Here is a 16,332-nt window from a genome sequence, read left to right as displayed (position 1 = left end):
GCTATGACCTGGGCCTTCTTCCAGTTCCGTGGAACTTTCCGCTATTCCAATGATCTCTGATAGGTGATGGATAATAAAGGTGATATATTTGTAGCATAGTCATCATAAAATCTTGCGGGGATACAGTCTGGGCCAGATACCTTCCTGGCGTCTAAGGATCTTAATTGTTTTGCAATCCCAGATACACTAAACACTATGTCAGCCATCCTTGCGTTTGTTCGATAATTGAAAGAGGGAACTCACGAGCGATTCCTCAAGCTGATTTCATGCGACTTTTTACAACTTACCTCGGCAGTGGTCCACGGTTCCTGTTCGTTAATTCGTGAGGTTTGCGTGGTCGTGGTTTCGCTGTGGTCGTCCCTTCGCGCATCCACTTCACAGTTACATCACCAACAGTCGACTTGGGTAGCTGTAGAAGGTTTGAAGCGTCTCTGATGGATCTGTTACTCGCAAGTGAAACTCCGCGCCGGCCGGAGTGGCCGAGCGGTTCTAGGCGCTTCAGTCTGGAACCGCGCGATCGCTACGGTCGCAGGTTCGAATCCTGCCTCGGGCGTGGATGTGTGTGATGTCCTTAGGTTAGTTAGGTTTAAGTAGTTCTAAGTTCTAGGGGACTGATGACATCTGATGCTAAGTCCCATAGTGCTCAGAGCCATTTGAACCATTCATTTTTAAACTCCGCATCGCATCCCCCTCAGATTTAGCGGTAAGAGGGCCCAGTGGACAGCCTGTCAAAGACAGAACACAGATGAAGCATGAAACCAAGAAGAAGGTGCACTGAACTGTGAAAAACAAAGCAAAATAGAAACAGTGAACGGTCAAAGGACAACTAGTGCAACATAGAGCTGGCAGCAATAGTTATGTCGTCGTGGTTAAATACGTTCGAGAGCGTTTACTGACGTCCCGACAGTTGACATCGAAGGACGTGTACCATCTGCTTCTTCGGCAGATCACCCGAAACAGGGTGGAACGGAAACATCCAGCCGTTAATTGGCGCGTGGTGTGGCGCACGATTCACCACCCCCGCCTACCTGCAACAGTTAGGTCAACATGGTACATTGCAGTGAACCGGATATACCCAACGAATGACAAAAAGTACTCAATACATTTGGAAGATTCGCCCAGGTGTCAGCAATGCGACATGCTGGATACGGATGACCACCGGCTGGTCTGCGGCGAGGCACTGGCTGTCTGGATTCTAGCAAGGAAGATAATATCGTTCATGCGGCGCACTACATATACAGCAGTATCTTCCGACATCGTATTTTTTTCCAGAGGTAACGTATTTTCCACGTCATCAGACGAACGCAGTGGCGTGGATCGCAGGTATGACGGTCCAATTACATATATACAGACATATATCTGAACGTACTGGATTACTGGCAATTATTGCAAGATGGACACACAAAACTGTTACGGCTACGAAAGTACAACGACTGGTATGCAAATTTCCTAGTAACGGTTTTTGCGGACCCGCCATATACTTGGGGTGTGCCGGGTGCGCAAAGATGAGCGGCGGTGCTGTCGTTGTGGATCCGAACAAGTAAAGTGATCAGCTAAGGACAACTACGCGAGTATGCGACACAGGAAGAACTAACGCTTGCACAGCTAGCAATGGAATGTTCCTTTTAATTTTGTTTCAATATCTATAAATACATTTTTAAGGGTGCCGGAGGTGGTCCCACTTTGACTTTGTTGTTATTTCATGCCCAATGTAAGACGGCAGCGAGGTTCCTTCCAAAACAGTTATAATGTATAAGGACGTACTATGGTTTTGTGAACAATAAAGGTTACTGTTTCTCCTACCTTCCTTAAAAAAATAAAAAAAATAAAAAAAAGAGGTCATCCCTACCAAGTACACGAACCGTGTTCAAATATCACTCCTGCATTTTTTTTTTTTCGCTGTTCACTATATTCAAATTTGTGTCTGTGTAGTGGTGCAACATCCGTTTGCAACAGCGAGGTATAAGGAAGGGACCTATAATGACAGTTGAAATCTGCACTACTAGCAGCCGAAAGGAAGTGGCTTTCGAGTGGAAACCGCAAACGTTTGTTGACAATGCGGCAAGTCCTCTACCGGAAAACACGTCTGGTATGTCATACATGGCATTAGTGACAGTACGTGTGTCATATGATAGGAATCTCTTACCGACACACTTAATTTCTACCCCTGGCAAGTGAGTGACATATGCTTCCTTGCCCGATTTAAGAGTTAGTATGAATGTGAATGTGATCATTCCGAAGGAAATGATGAAAGCACAATAGTTTGTCACATGAGCAACAATTTCACAATCACACAGTTTGTCTGTGCTCTATCAAAACATATGTTTTTAGCGTTTTTGAAGTTGCGTTCCATTTTGGAAGTTTTGACTCTTGAATTCCTTTGTTTTAACATACTTCACACAATGTATTTTTACCACATGACTCATATTGTATAACCAACGTATCGTAAAGGCAAGTGCCAAGGCTACATAAAGAGAACAAACATCTCAATTACCGGACAGTTCATAACGTTGTGGGAAAAAAAACGAAACAGTAAGAGCCAAGACGGATTTTGAACACGGTTCGTCCACTTCAGAGTCCAACACCGTAACCACTTTTTTTTTAAATCTCATTTTCTTCGTTATTGTTCGTTACATTTGTTCGGGGCGCACGTCCCATGACACTCGCTGAAGTTCATCGTTGATCCATTCACGCATTTTTCTTTTTATTACGGAGGGCAGGTAACCCTCTGTCCGAACACGCTGAGCTACGGTGCCGGCAAAACCAGGAGGCGGTGGCTGTTCAGTTTCGCTCCATATTGCACTTGTTGAGCCTGGACCATTCACTGTTTCTATATTGAACATTTTTCCCTCAGTTCAGTTCACCTTCTGCCTGTTTTCATGCTTGCTCTGTGTTCAGTTTCTGACGGGCTATCCATTGGGCCATCTTACCACTAAATCTGAGGGGGATGCGATAGGGAGTTTCCCTCGTCAGGTGGTATCCAGTGACTAGTCCGCGTTCCAAGTCACTGAACTCTCCTGAGCGAGCCATTCCGCTCTTACCGCCTCTCTATTGACAATATTCCACGCCTCCATTTATATTGATTCGTCCGCCTCTCGAGACACTTACTGATCAATTCCGCATTACACGCGAGTGTCCGCATACTTTCAGTGAAATAGTGTATAAACTCGCCCCCCCACTCGAAAATGGGATCAAATTTCTAAAATGGATCGTGTTAAGCTTGAAAAAAAGAAGCGTTTGCTGCATTATTTTAATATTTCAAACATCAAAAACCGTCTACTATTTACTAAATTATAGCTTTATATATATAAATTACATTTTCAAATGGAAAAGTCCTGATGATGGTAAGCGAAGCATCTAGAAATATTTTTCAATTGTGACTGACAACGCAAAATACTACCATCCTTAATGAAAAGACAGTAAAAATAGAAACTATCCAAGAAGAAGCAGTGAACTGTGCTGCAGCTACGGTCGCAGGTTCGAATCCTGCCTCGGGCATGGATGTGTGTGACGTCCTTAGGTTTAAGTAGGTCTAAGTCTAGGGGACTGAGGACCTCAGATGTTAAGTCCCACAGTGCTCAGAGCCATTTGAACCAACAGTCCTACTGTACATCGATGCCGCGGCAGGAACAGGAATTTAAACGCAGACCGACGTTGTCAATCAGTTAGCAGGGATATATAGGGTGCCCCACTCAAACCTCCCTGATATCAAGGATCCAGGAGAGAAAAGCCACAGTAAATAACGGCAATGAAAAATGTACCACATTGTAGAGCATCTCAAAGAATTTATATTCCCGCGTCAGAAGTGCTAAGTATCGTCGCCAGAGTGCAGCATGGTCGCATGAAGTGAAAATGGCGATTCTGCAGCAGTGCACACAAGCAGTAGTGTGGTTTTCAGAAACAAAATCGCCGATTACTGTGCAAAGAAATTATCCTCGTGTGTATGAATGTGATCCACCTGATGTGAAAGCAATTAAGGAATAGTATAGGAAGTTCCTGGCAACAGGAAGTGTTCTGAAACATTCTGGCAGTGCACATTACGAAGTTTCAGAAGAGACAGTGGAGGACATCAGACAAACGTTTCTCAGAAGCCCACATAAGTCCATTCGTCAAGCATCTAGGCAACTTGATGTACCTTGAGCAGCATTGCATCGTGTAGTTAGTCAGCGTCTTCGTATGTGTGCTTACAAAGTGCAAATTCTGCAACATCTGACGACAAACGACAAACCACACTGACAACAATTTGCTGCGGATATGCTGCAACGTATTGATATGGATGCCAGCTTCCTGGAAAGATGTTTATTCTCAGATGAGGCAACCTCTCATCTATCAGGAAGGGTTAATAGGCATAATGTTCGGATTTGGGCTTCGCAAAATCCGCTTGTTGTCATTGAACATGTTCGAGATAGCCCTAAACTAAACGTCTGGTGTGGGCTAATGTACGACAGGATTTTTAGACTGTTCTTCTTTACGGAACAAACAGTGAATGGGTCACTGTATCTGGACATGTTAGAGCAGTTTGTGTACCCTCGGATACAAGATGTGCAACCCAACGTCATTTTTCAACAAGATGGAGCTCCGCCACTTTGGTCAACGGCTGTTTGCAAGTTCCTGGAGAGGAAATTTCCCAGTCGTTGGATCGAACGCGGAGGATCCATTGCCTGGTCACCACGTTCACCCGACATTACGCCACTTGATTTCTTCATGTGGGGATACATGAAGGACCGCGTGTATGTGACCAAAGCGGATGATATTCCTACATTGCGACATTGTATCACTAATGCACTTGCAGCAATAACAGAGGAAATGTTACAAAGAACTTGGCAAGAAATTTAATGTAGGCTTGATATTTTTCGTGCTACAAATGGTTCACATGTAGAGGTGTATTGATGATAAATAAATAAATTCTTTGAGATGCTCTACAATATGGTGCATTTTTCATTGTCGTATCTACTGAGGTTTTTTTTCCTGGGTCTTTTAAATCACGGAGGTTTAAGTGGGACATCCTGTATTTATATTGTAAATTCCCTTGCTGTATTGGAAAGGTATGCTATGATCCAACCAGAAGAAACAGCGCCAAAGTAATTAAGTAACTGAGCGGAATGTTCTCACCACGGAAACTGAATGTTGGACAATTTCTTATCAATCATGGTTCCTCTGGTCCAAAAAGCAAATCTCTTCTCGAAAGGTGTCCCCGTTCCCCAACCGTCAAAGGGCATTTCACTAAAAGCATTTATATTTTTACATACATCAGTTTCCAAGCTTCTTAGAGAATTTAGGAAAATGAATTAGCGTGAGTATTGCTGTGTCCATCAGCATAATGAGATGGGTGAACACTCAATATCATGTCAAACTCTATAGAAGGATCAATACAAAACGTCTTTATTTACAATACATACAGGAATGAATACCTAACTTTTTATCCTGGAGTCTGTGCTGCCTCCTCTCTCTCTCTCTGTCTCTCTCTGTTCCACAAGCCCTGATTTTCAATATTCACTGCCAGTCGGCGTAGCAATATTGTCGAACTAAGTTTGTCAAGTCTCGATAGCTTTGTGCTACGTTCGTAAGTTCTCACTGCATTGTCATCCGTACACTCAGTGTGATCTCAGAGTAGTCTAATCACAATCTGAAAATAAAACTTTCTGGCAGATTAAAAGTGTGTGCCAGACCGAGACTCGAACTCGGGACCTTTGCCTTTTGCGGGCAAGTGCTCTACCATCTGAGCTACCCAAGCACGACTCACGCCCTGTCCTCACAGCTTCAATTCCGCCTGTACCTCGTCTCCTACCTTCCAAACTTCACAGAAGCTCTCCTGCACACCTTGTAGAAATAGCACTCCTGGAAGAAAGGATATTGCGGAGACATGGCTTAGCCACAGCCTGGGGGATGTTTCCAGATTGAGATTTTCCTGGCCAGGAAGTTTCATGTCAACGCACACTCCGCTGCAGATTGAAAATCTCATTCTGGAAACATCCCCCAGGCTGTGGCTAAGCTATGTCTCCGCAATATCCTTTCTTCCAGGAGTGCTAGTTCTGCAAGGTATTCTGGAGAGCTTCTGGGAAGTTTGGAAGGTTGGAGACGAGGTACTGGCGGAGTTGAAACTGTGAGGACAGGACGTGAGTCGTGCTTGGGTAGCTCATATGGTAGAGCTCTTGCCCACGAAAGGCAAAGGCCCGAGTTTGAGTCTTGGTTTGGCACACAGTTTTAATCTGCGAGGAAGTTTCATAGCAGCGCACGCTCTGGTGTAGAGTGAAAATCTCACTCTGGAATCTGAAAATAATCTGAAGATAATCTGAGAACAATCTTAGATCAATCTGTGTTTGAGCTCTGAGTGCAGCGAAGGGATGCGGATTCGGCGTCCTCTGGTGGTGTGAGCGCCACCTGGCTATGATTGGCGAGCCCTCTATGGCAGCGACGCGGGACGGCGGCCAACGTAAATGTTTCTTCTACAGAGATGAGAGCGACACGCTGAATGATGTCAACAAGACACCGTCTATATCGAAAGTTCAGTGTAGAAATGGCAATGAATTCTAGAAAACTGCGCGGGTATGCTGAAGAGGACGCCTACGAATTTTTAAATTCAGTTCTCAATGTCGGTTGACAAATTACTTGTCGTCCATATCACTCGGTCGACTTTTCCTGCATTGCTGATGCAAGCTGCAGTCCTCTGTCGCTAGTGGGCTCCGAAATTGTAACGTGTGACATGGCGCTGTATAACGTAAATACACAGAAGCGCCAAAGAAGCTGGTATGGGTTTGCGTATTCAAACACAGAGACATGTAAACAGGCGGAATACGGCGCTGTGGTCAGCAATGCCCACGCATTTGAAAAGTGTCTGGCGCAGTTGTTAGGTCGATTACTCCTGCTACAACTGCTGGAAATCAAGATTTAAATGAGTTTGAACGTGCTGTTATAATCAGCACAGGAGCGATTGGGCACAGTATTTCCGAGGTAGGGATGAAGTAGGGATTTTACCTTACGACCACTTTGCGAGTCGGACTGTGAACATCAGGAATCCGATAAAATATCAAATCTCCAACATCGCCGCAGCCAGAAAAAGATCCTGCAAGAACGGGACCAACAGCGAGTAAAGAGAATCATTCAACGTGATAAAAGTACAACCCTTCCGCAAATTGCTGCAGATTTCAATGCTGGGCCATCAACAAGTGTCAGCATGCAAACCACTCAACGAAATATCATCGATATGGGCTTTCGGAGCCGAAGGCCCTATTGTGTACCCCTGATGACTGCACGACACAAAGCTTTATGCCTCACCTGGGCCCGTCATCACCGACATTGGACCATTCATAATTGGAAACATGTTGCCTGGTCGGACGGGCCTCGTTTAAAATGGTATCGTGCGGATGGATGTGTATGATTATGGAGACAACATCATGAATCCATGGACCCTCCATGTCAGCAGGGGACTGTTCAAACTGGTGGAGGCTGTGTATTGGTGTGGGGCATGTGCAATTGGGGTGATATGGGACCCCTGAACATCTAGATATGATTCTGACAGCTGACACGTACAAAGCATCCTGTCTGATCACTTGCATCCATTCATGTCCATTGTGGATTCCGACAGACTCGGGCAATTCCAGCAGGGCAATGGGACACCCACATGTCCAGAATTGCAACAGAGTCGCTCCAGGAACACTCATATGAGTGTTAATACTTCTCTGGCCGCCAAACTCTCCAGACATGAACATTATCGAGCACATCTGGGATGCCTTGCAATGTGCTGTTCAGAAGAGATCTCCACCCCCTCGTACTCTTGCAGATTTATGGACAGCCCTGCAGGAATTGTGGTGTCAGTTCTGTAGCTGTGACTGCCAAATGTAGATGTTGGTGTGCGGTGAAGGAATGTTGGACGTGGATGGAAACTGTCAGCATGCACCGTATTAAAACTCTGCCATGATCTTCAAGTATATTATTATTCCCAGCTACAGTGCCACGTTCCCCTATGTCTGCGTCACAGGGTCCTGTGATGCTGAGAACGCCACTTCGCTGTCTGCAAAAGAGCTTGGCGTGGAAGGGCTACCTCAGTGACCCGTGCAACGTACTGTGGCATGCCGGCCGTGTACAGCCATGGTGTTTTGACGACGTCAGGATGCGCCAGCAGCCAACTAAGCGGCCTTCATCCCTGTTGTCTCAGCGCTGCTCGCTGGGAGCCGCAGGGTGGCCCGCTGCGTGCTTCTTCGCCATCGTGGTTAAGATTGCGGCGACAACAAGCGCCTGCGATCAGACAGCCAAATCTGCGGCCCTCGCCTCTGTATGCCTCTGGCATGTGTTGGGCTACTGCCCATGGTTGCGAGTCATCACATGACCTGCCGCTTGCTGGCTACGGACCCCATGTTGCCCTCAGAGGGTCGAACCAGCATCCCGCCATGGACTGGAATGCTGGCGCCCCATCTGCTGCTGTGTGTAGTCGGTGGTGTGACACGCCCCGCCGTCAAGGAGAGCTGCCACACTTGAATCCCCCTCCTTAGAAAACCAGCACCTATTTATACGTGGGTGTGCGCCTCTGATTTGCTAACGTGCTGCTCCGAGTCATGTCCTCAAAACACCTAGGTTGGGCCAGTGGGCCCCTTCTGCCCATAACTTACGCCATACAAACCGCTGCGTTTACTCTTTTCAGCGGTTCTACGGCCCTGTGGCCTCCACTCTACTTTGCAACTACTGGTAAACATAACTTATTGTCAACAGGTCCTTGCCTGGCTGTAACTTGTGCACTCAGAAATACTGCACTGAATCTAACTTTTCCCCATCTTAAATAGTGGTGCCACTACAGTTCCCTCCAGCACTACTTCAGATATTAGTCGAGTCCATGCCATATTGTCTTGCAGGACTTCTGCATGCTCCCGGGGGCCCTACACGATGTTAGGCAGGTGTGCCAGTTTCTTTGCTCTTCAGTGTATATCAGTGCGGGAGAAAGTTGAAAGCACGAATTCTAAGAGTTCGTTAACACGTGGTGCATGCTCTGCTTCAGAGTGACAAAGCCACAACACACAGCACTGCGACTTCTGCAACAATCCGACACCTTAAGTTCACTGTCATCGACCATTCTGCTGACTTCGCCCCATATGATTTTCATCCGTGTTCAAAACCTAAATAACACCATTGAGGACTTCACTTTGGTAGTGATGAAGCGGTGTAAGCGGAGATGAGGTTGTGACTTTCTCAACAAAGTCAAACATTCTACAGCGACGATATCAACAAAGTGGTCTCTCGTTACGAGCAATGTGTCCGTATCAGGGTGGCTATCTTGAGAAGTAAGTATGGAGACATGAAAAATCATGATGTTGAATTTTAATAAAGTTTGTCTTATTTATAAAGTTTTAGAAGTTTTCACATAAAAAACTCGGAGGCATTAGTTTTCAGCACGCCCTCGTATAAGCTACGTTTACCACAAGACACTTTCAGTTGCTCGCTTGAGGTCTTGCCTGCATGGATGGGCTAGCGACCTGACTGCCTACGGAAAACATTGCAGCTAGGAAAAGGCGCAAACTCACAGGCTGGCTAGAGTCTATCTGCTGCCAACAACAAACCCTACACGGTTCGTGGGGCCACAGGTAGAACTGAGAACCACAGAAATGGAAAGACCCTCCACTAAATTAACAAATAAAAGAAATACTAACTTTTCAATACTAAATTATTTTTACACGCTCGCATAGTCATAGTGACCGCGCAGTTCGATATTATATCGTGCAAATTATTACACTTGTTATGGTGTCGCCGATAATCGACTGCGGCATATCGACAGTCGACCATCACAATTGACACTCCACGCCCAAGCAGCATCACCAGGCGCCAGTCAGGAAGGAGCAGTTACGAGGTGCCGCTATTGCGTAACGCTCTCCAAATATCGCTGCATAGGACAAGAGCGGCCAGGTCTGTTCGGTCTACGAGCTGTGTCTACAGTTTCGTCGCGAGTGCAGTCACGCGTCATATCGTCGCCGAATCGAGCCTGCTTCATTCTTGAATGTACAGTTTGTTGAGTGCCATCAACGGCCGCGTTTTCGTCGTAGATACTGTAAACATTCAGAGTGCATCTGGCGAAGAGTTCTCGGGCTTCCAGCCGGGTGGCGGTGTCTCCAAACAGCGACGTTTCGATGAGTGACATACTCATCATCTTCTGGCGAAGTGCCGAGACTTTTTTTTTTTTTTTTTTTTTTTTTTTTTTTTTTTTTTTTTTTTTTTTTTTTCCCACCCCTGATGGGGATGGGCGGGCTGTTTGAGGGCTTGCATTGCCCTTTTCAGCCATTTGCTGTACATAACTCGTACATTCATTTATTTATTAGTTCAATATTTCTTGCAAAGTGCATTTGATCATATTGAGTATACAAAGATATAGCATATACAAAAATGCAGGAATATAAAATAATACAATAATACAAAATAAAACAAAATATAAAGTAGGTACAAGGGTATTAGATAGGTACAAAAATGTTACATAAAATGAGGTTAGAGGTTGAGGTTTAAGTATTAAAGATTTTAAGTCATGTTGTGATATAGTGTGTCTACAGTTCTTGTGTATGTTTTGTGTGTGTGCGTGTGCGCGCAGGCGCGTTTGTGTGTATATTCTGGGGTCAGTTTCTGTGTCTTTGGGTGAGGTGTGGGGGAAGTTGGCTGCCTTGTGTTAGTGGTTCCATGGTGGGGGCGAGGTCTGGGTATTCTTGGCTGGTGTTTTGTGCTACTGTACACGCTGGTTGGGTATACTTAAATTTTGGTCGTCTGTTCATTCGCGGTCTTGTTGTCAAAATGTCTTCCATGTCTGGGCGTTTCGTTAATATGTGTCTACCGTAGTTCGCTCTGAGTTTGGTCAGTCTGTTTTGTAGCGGCTCCACGCCTGTGATGTCATATACGTCGTCTCTAGGCGTGAGCCTTGGCAGTCTACAGATGCTGCGTAAAAGTCGTCTTTCGGTCGAGTAGAGTTGTTCGGCTACCGGTTTGTGCAAGCCTCCTAGGGGGGCTGCTGCATATTCTATCACTGGTCTGATGTACGTCTTGTAGGTGTGTATCGCCGTGTGGTCGTCACATCCATGGAAACGTCCTTGTACTTGTCTGATTAGGCATTGTCTTTTCCTCGTCTTGTTTAGCAGATAAGTGAGATGTGTCTTCCAGTTTAAGTACTTGTCTAGGTACACTCCTAGGTACCTGGCAGTGTCATTAAGTCTTAGTGGTGTGTCCCACAGCGTCAGTTGTATGTCATTTGTGTTTTGTTGTCGTTTTTTCGTCAGGTGTCTGTGTCTAAATAAAACCATTTGGGTTTTGGTTGGGTTTGGTCGGATTCTCCATGTCATCATCCAGTTTTCTAATCTTTGTAGGTAGGTCTGTGTTTTTTGTTGTATGGTTGTCGTCCTCAAGTCTGTGCACCAGTAGGCGGTGTCGTCAGCATACAGTCCTACCGTTTCTTTGGGGGTTGTTGTCGTTGGTACGTCAGCCGTGTAAAGCGCGTACAGCAGCGGGGATAGGATACCTCCTTGTGGCACTCCTGCTTGGGGTGTGAATTCTTGGGAGTAGGCTCCGCCGACATGTACCTTGCACTTCCTGTTTGTGATGTACGTCCGTGTTAGTCGTATAACTTTGGTCGGGAGGCCCAATTTGCTCAGTTTGTATAGCAGTCCTGTATGCCAGAGCTTGTCGAAGGCACGCTCTATGTCTAAGAAGACTGCAAGCGTGCAGTGTCCTATGTTGAAGCCTTGTGTTATTCCGTTGGTCAGTCTGATTAACGGGTCGTTAGTGGAGTGATTTTGTCGGAAGCCTGATTGTGTCAGAGGGAGGATGTCGTTGCGTTCTACATACGTTTTTATGCGGTCAGTTAGTATCCTTTCGTAAGTTTTCCCTATGACGTCGAGTAGAGATATCGGTCTGTAAGATCTTGGGTCAGTCCTTGGTTTGTCAGGTTTTGGTATCATTATTGTTTTGCTAGTCTTCCAAGTGGCGGGTAGCGTTTCATTTGTGAGACAATAGTTGTAGATGAGGTAGAGGATGGGTGTCAGGAGGTGGGCTGGGGCTTTTTGAAGGTGTATACGTCTTATGTCATTTTGTCCTGGAGCTGTGTTACGTCCTGAGTATATGGCATTGATTATTTCTGCGTTAGTGATTTCTGTTGTCAGCGTGTTTTCGTCTTCTGTTGCTGTCGTTGGGGTGTTTAGGATTATAGTCAGCTGTTGCTCGGCGTGTTGTCTGAACTTGTCGTCAAATTTTGCGTCTTGTGGGAAGGAGTAAACTTGCTGCAGTACTTGTCGAAATGCGTCTGCTTGTTCTGCTTTGTCTGTTGTCGGTTCATTATCCACTAGTAATGTAGTGTTTGTTCTCCGTCGTTGTCCCGTGAGCGTTTTAAAGCGTTGCCAGAATTTCCCCCCTTCCCTGTAGTTAAGTCTTCTGCATGTGTCGTCCCATTGTCTTTGTCGGTGTTCGCATATGATTCTTTTAACTCTGGCATTCAATCTATTCCATTGTCTTTTTAGGTCTGGGTTGTTGTCGCGTCTGATTTGTCTATAAAGTTGTTTTTTGTGTCGTATTAGGTTGAGGGCTTCCTGGGGTATGGCTTGTTTCCAATTTTCGACTACTATAGTGGGTATGGCTTCATGTATTGCTTGATGTATGGCAGTCTCTATTCTATTTGTGGCGTGTTGGAGGTCGTCGTCGTCTGTTATCGTCAGTGGTATTGCTAGTTGTTCCGTGAGTACTTCTTTATATTTGTCCCAATTCGCATTTGCGTATTTGCGGATTGTTCGTCTTGTGGGTATATGGTCTGGGGGCAGGGTGGCGCTGGTCGAAAAAAGGATAGGCAGGTGGTCGCTAGTTATCGAGGTGCCCACGACAGCATCTGACATTGTGTCGCTAATGTTGTGTCCATATAGTACGTGATCTGGTGTCGAGTGGCCTCGGTGTCCTATGAAAGTCGGTTGGTTAACTGGTAACCGTTCCATTGGTTCTGTTGTCAGGAAGTCGAATAGACTACGTCCGTTTCTATTGTCGGCTGTGTCCCCTAGCATATGGTGTCGTGCATTAAAGTCTCCTAGTATTATGTATCTATAATGCACGACACCATATGCTAGGACTTTGCGGATGCCGGTCCCTTTATACCTGCGGTGTGCCCCCCACCACCTGGCCGCAGGAGGCTGGGTCCAGAGGAGCCGGCGGGCGAGGTGGAGGGGGAAGCGGGTGCGCCGTTCGTGTCTCCGTCAGAGCATTCTGATTGCGTCTCGTGAGCTGGACGGTTCTTGTTGCGTTCCTGGCGTATTGCGGCTAATGCTGGATTCCAGGCCGCGCTCAGTTGATAGCCTTCGTCCCTGTTCACAAGGTTCTCGTGGACCCGTATTTCTATTGATTCTTTAATGACGCTATCCCAATAGCTCCCGGCTCGGCATAGCACCCTGGTGTTTTCGAAGTCAAAGGTGTGGTTTTCTTTGATGCTATGTTCAGCTATAGCAGATTTCTCTATCTGTCCAAGTCGAACATGCCTGATGTGTTCCTCGCAACTGAGCGCGGCCTGGAATCCAGCATTAGCCGCAATACGCCAGGAACGCAACAAGAACCGTCCAGCTCACGAGACGCAATCAGAATGCTCTGACGGAGACACGAACGGCGCACCCGCTTCCCCCTCCACCTCGCCCGCCGGCTCCTCTGGACCCAGCCTCCCGCGGCCAGGTGGTGGGGGGCACACCGCAGGTATAAAGGGACCGGCATCCGCAAAGTCTCGGCTATTAGTGTTAGTGTTAGTTTGCTATTAATAGCAAACGAACCACCAACACCTCCACACCTACTGGCACTAGACCCAGATCCCGATCCAATATAACCTCCCAAACACCGGAACAACCCAAACATTGCACCGCCTCAAGCCAGGCAGCAGAGGAAACAGGTCACCCACTTAGCCTAAATGGTAATAACTAAAATATCTCCACTTCACAATGTCAACCATCGAAGTACAGATCGCCATAGCAATAGTGTACCATATATATCATGATCTTCCCAAATATATCAAAATTCAGTTCTATTAAAACTTCTCTGTTAACTTAAGCCTATCTCTTAAAACACCAAGTCAACCACCTCACCTTATTGTTGTACACCTAATTAAGTCCGACTGAGGACACCAAGAATCATAATCACTCAAATGTATAATAGACCTATTTAAGTCCGACTGAGGACACCTAGTATCATAATTACTCAAATGTATTATAGACACAAGTAGATGTAAGTAATAGTTATAAGGAATATGTCAATAAAGAGGAAATATCAAGAAAATTGTTAAACTAAGGCCAAATAGAGCGAGAAGCTCTCCAATGGCCCGCCCATTACCCCTCAGGAGTGGGAATGAAAAGTATAAAAAAAAAATAAAAAAATAAAAAAAAATATTAAAAAAAATAAAAAAAAATAAAAAAAATAAAAAAAAGTCTCGGCACTTCGCCAGAAGATGATGAGTATGTCACTCGTCGAAACGTCGCTGTTTGGAGACACCGCCACCCGGCTGGAAGCCCGAGAACTCTTCGCCAGCTGTATACGCCGGGAAAGCATACATTCACATTCAGAGTGCATTATCTACAGGCTTTTACTTTAACCGATCTCCGCGTCTACGACTGTCTCTTGACTATTTAAACAGCAAGTCACTTAACTGCACAATTAATTCCATGAGCTTTCACACAGCCGCAGCAGTGGAGAGCTAAAGACAAGATTATTTTTTGTATTTACAAAGTGTAATGTTATTCGACTGTTCATTTAACTGAGCGTTACAGCCGGCCGGTGTGGCCGAGTGGTTCTAGGCGCTTGAGTCTGGAACCGCGTGACCGCTATGGTCGCAGGTTCGAATCCTGCCTCGGGCATGGATGTGTGTGATGTCCATAGGTTAGTTAGGTTTAAGTAGTTCTATGTTCTAGAGGACTGATGACCTCAGATGTTAAGTCCCATAGTGCTCAGAGCCATTTGAACCATTTTGAGTGTTACAATTGTTCACTTGTATGTGTGTTCGAAGCAGAACACAAGACTCGTAATTTGTGCTGAAGCGATGAAATAAGCAATAAATAAGCAGGTTATTATTAATGTATTAAAACATTGTGTAGATATTATTAAATTGTTTGTAACTATGGTGCGTTAAAAGTGGGAATGCAAGCAAAGTATACTAGGGGGAAATGGGGTGGGAAGAGAAAAAGGTAACAAACTGGGGATCTTCCCCTCCCTCTCACTGCCCCCCCCCCCCCCCTGAGAACCCAACCCAGGATCCGCGCCTGCTTGCTGGACTCCTCTACCGGTGGTTACGCCAGGGACATTATTTACATCAGCAACACTAATAACTTGAGAGAACTGAGTGTAACACTGAAGAGATTGTAGTCCGATTGCAGTTCTTATCTGCGCTCACGGAAAAAAAATCGCAACACCAAGAGGGAGTTCTGTGAGATGAACGAAAGTTGATAGGCGTGTTGCTGCGTCTGGACGACGATGTCTGTTCAAATTTCGTGCCAGTCGCATAAGAGCGGGGCTAGTATCGCAATTATGAGGCTGCAAATCAGATTTCCTTTAAATACACGGTGTAACGGTCGTAAACGCTACTTACCTTCGATACTAGACGTGGTGAGTTGATGTTAGTCAAAAATGCCTTTAAGGGCCTCCGGAACGCCCTATACTTGCAATGTTAAAATAACGCTTATAAATTACATCTTTCCTCACAAAGTATTTGAGGTAGGAAGTTGAACTTTTTTACAGATTATTTATTGGAATATGGGCTACAAGTTAACACAGGGATTTTACAAAATTTTAGTTCAGTTATTAAAGATGATTTTTTTCAATTGTAATGAAAATTCACAACATTTTTTTGCAATTTTTTATTTATATATTCAAAAATATACAGTTTTTTGGAAAAAGGCTGTGTTAAATTATGCAGAAGGTACTGTGTAACATTTACTGAAAGCTTGAAACAAATATATTTGGAAGATCCTTAGAAAACATGTAATTAGTATGAGAAAATAAAAGTTTTGGGAATCGAGCGACAAAGATTGGATTGACTTTTTAGTGCATTCCAGGTCCATAGGATGGATTATCTTCATCCTCTGCAAACTCCTCCTCCAGCTTCCTCTTGTTCCTCCTCCTGTTTACTCTTGCTTGTATTTCTAGACTCTTTACAGCCCTGTCTGCAGCCCGAAGGCGTTCCTTGTCTAAAGCAAGCATCGCTCGTTGTTGTGTTCGTAGATTTTGCTACCATTTTCTTCAGTTGCAGTTACTGCAACACTGTTCCAAAAGGTGGTCATGTATGAACACTTATCACATTTCAGTTGTATTTCACTAGCAAGTCCTACGTGCTTTATTATGGAGAGTTTCAGACCAACTTCACTA

This window comes from Schistocerca americana, chromosome 1 (genome assembly GCF_021461395.2).
Source record: "Schistocerca americana isolate TAMUIC-IGC-003095 chromosome 1, iqSchAmer2.1, whole genome shotgun sequence".
NCBI lineage: Eukaryota > Metazoa > Arthropoda > Insecta > Orthoptera > Acrididae > Schistocerca > Schistocerca americana.
This window is presented reverse-complemented; position numbering follows the sequence as displayed.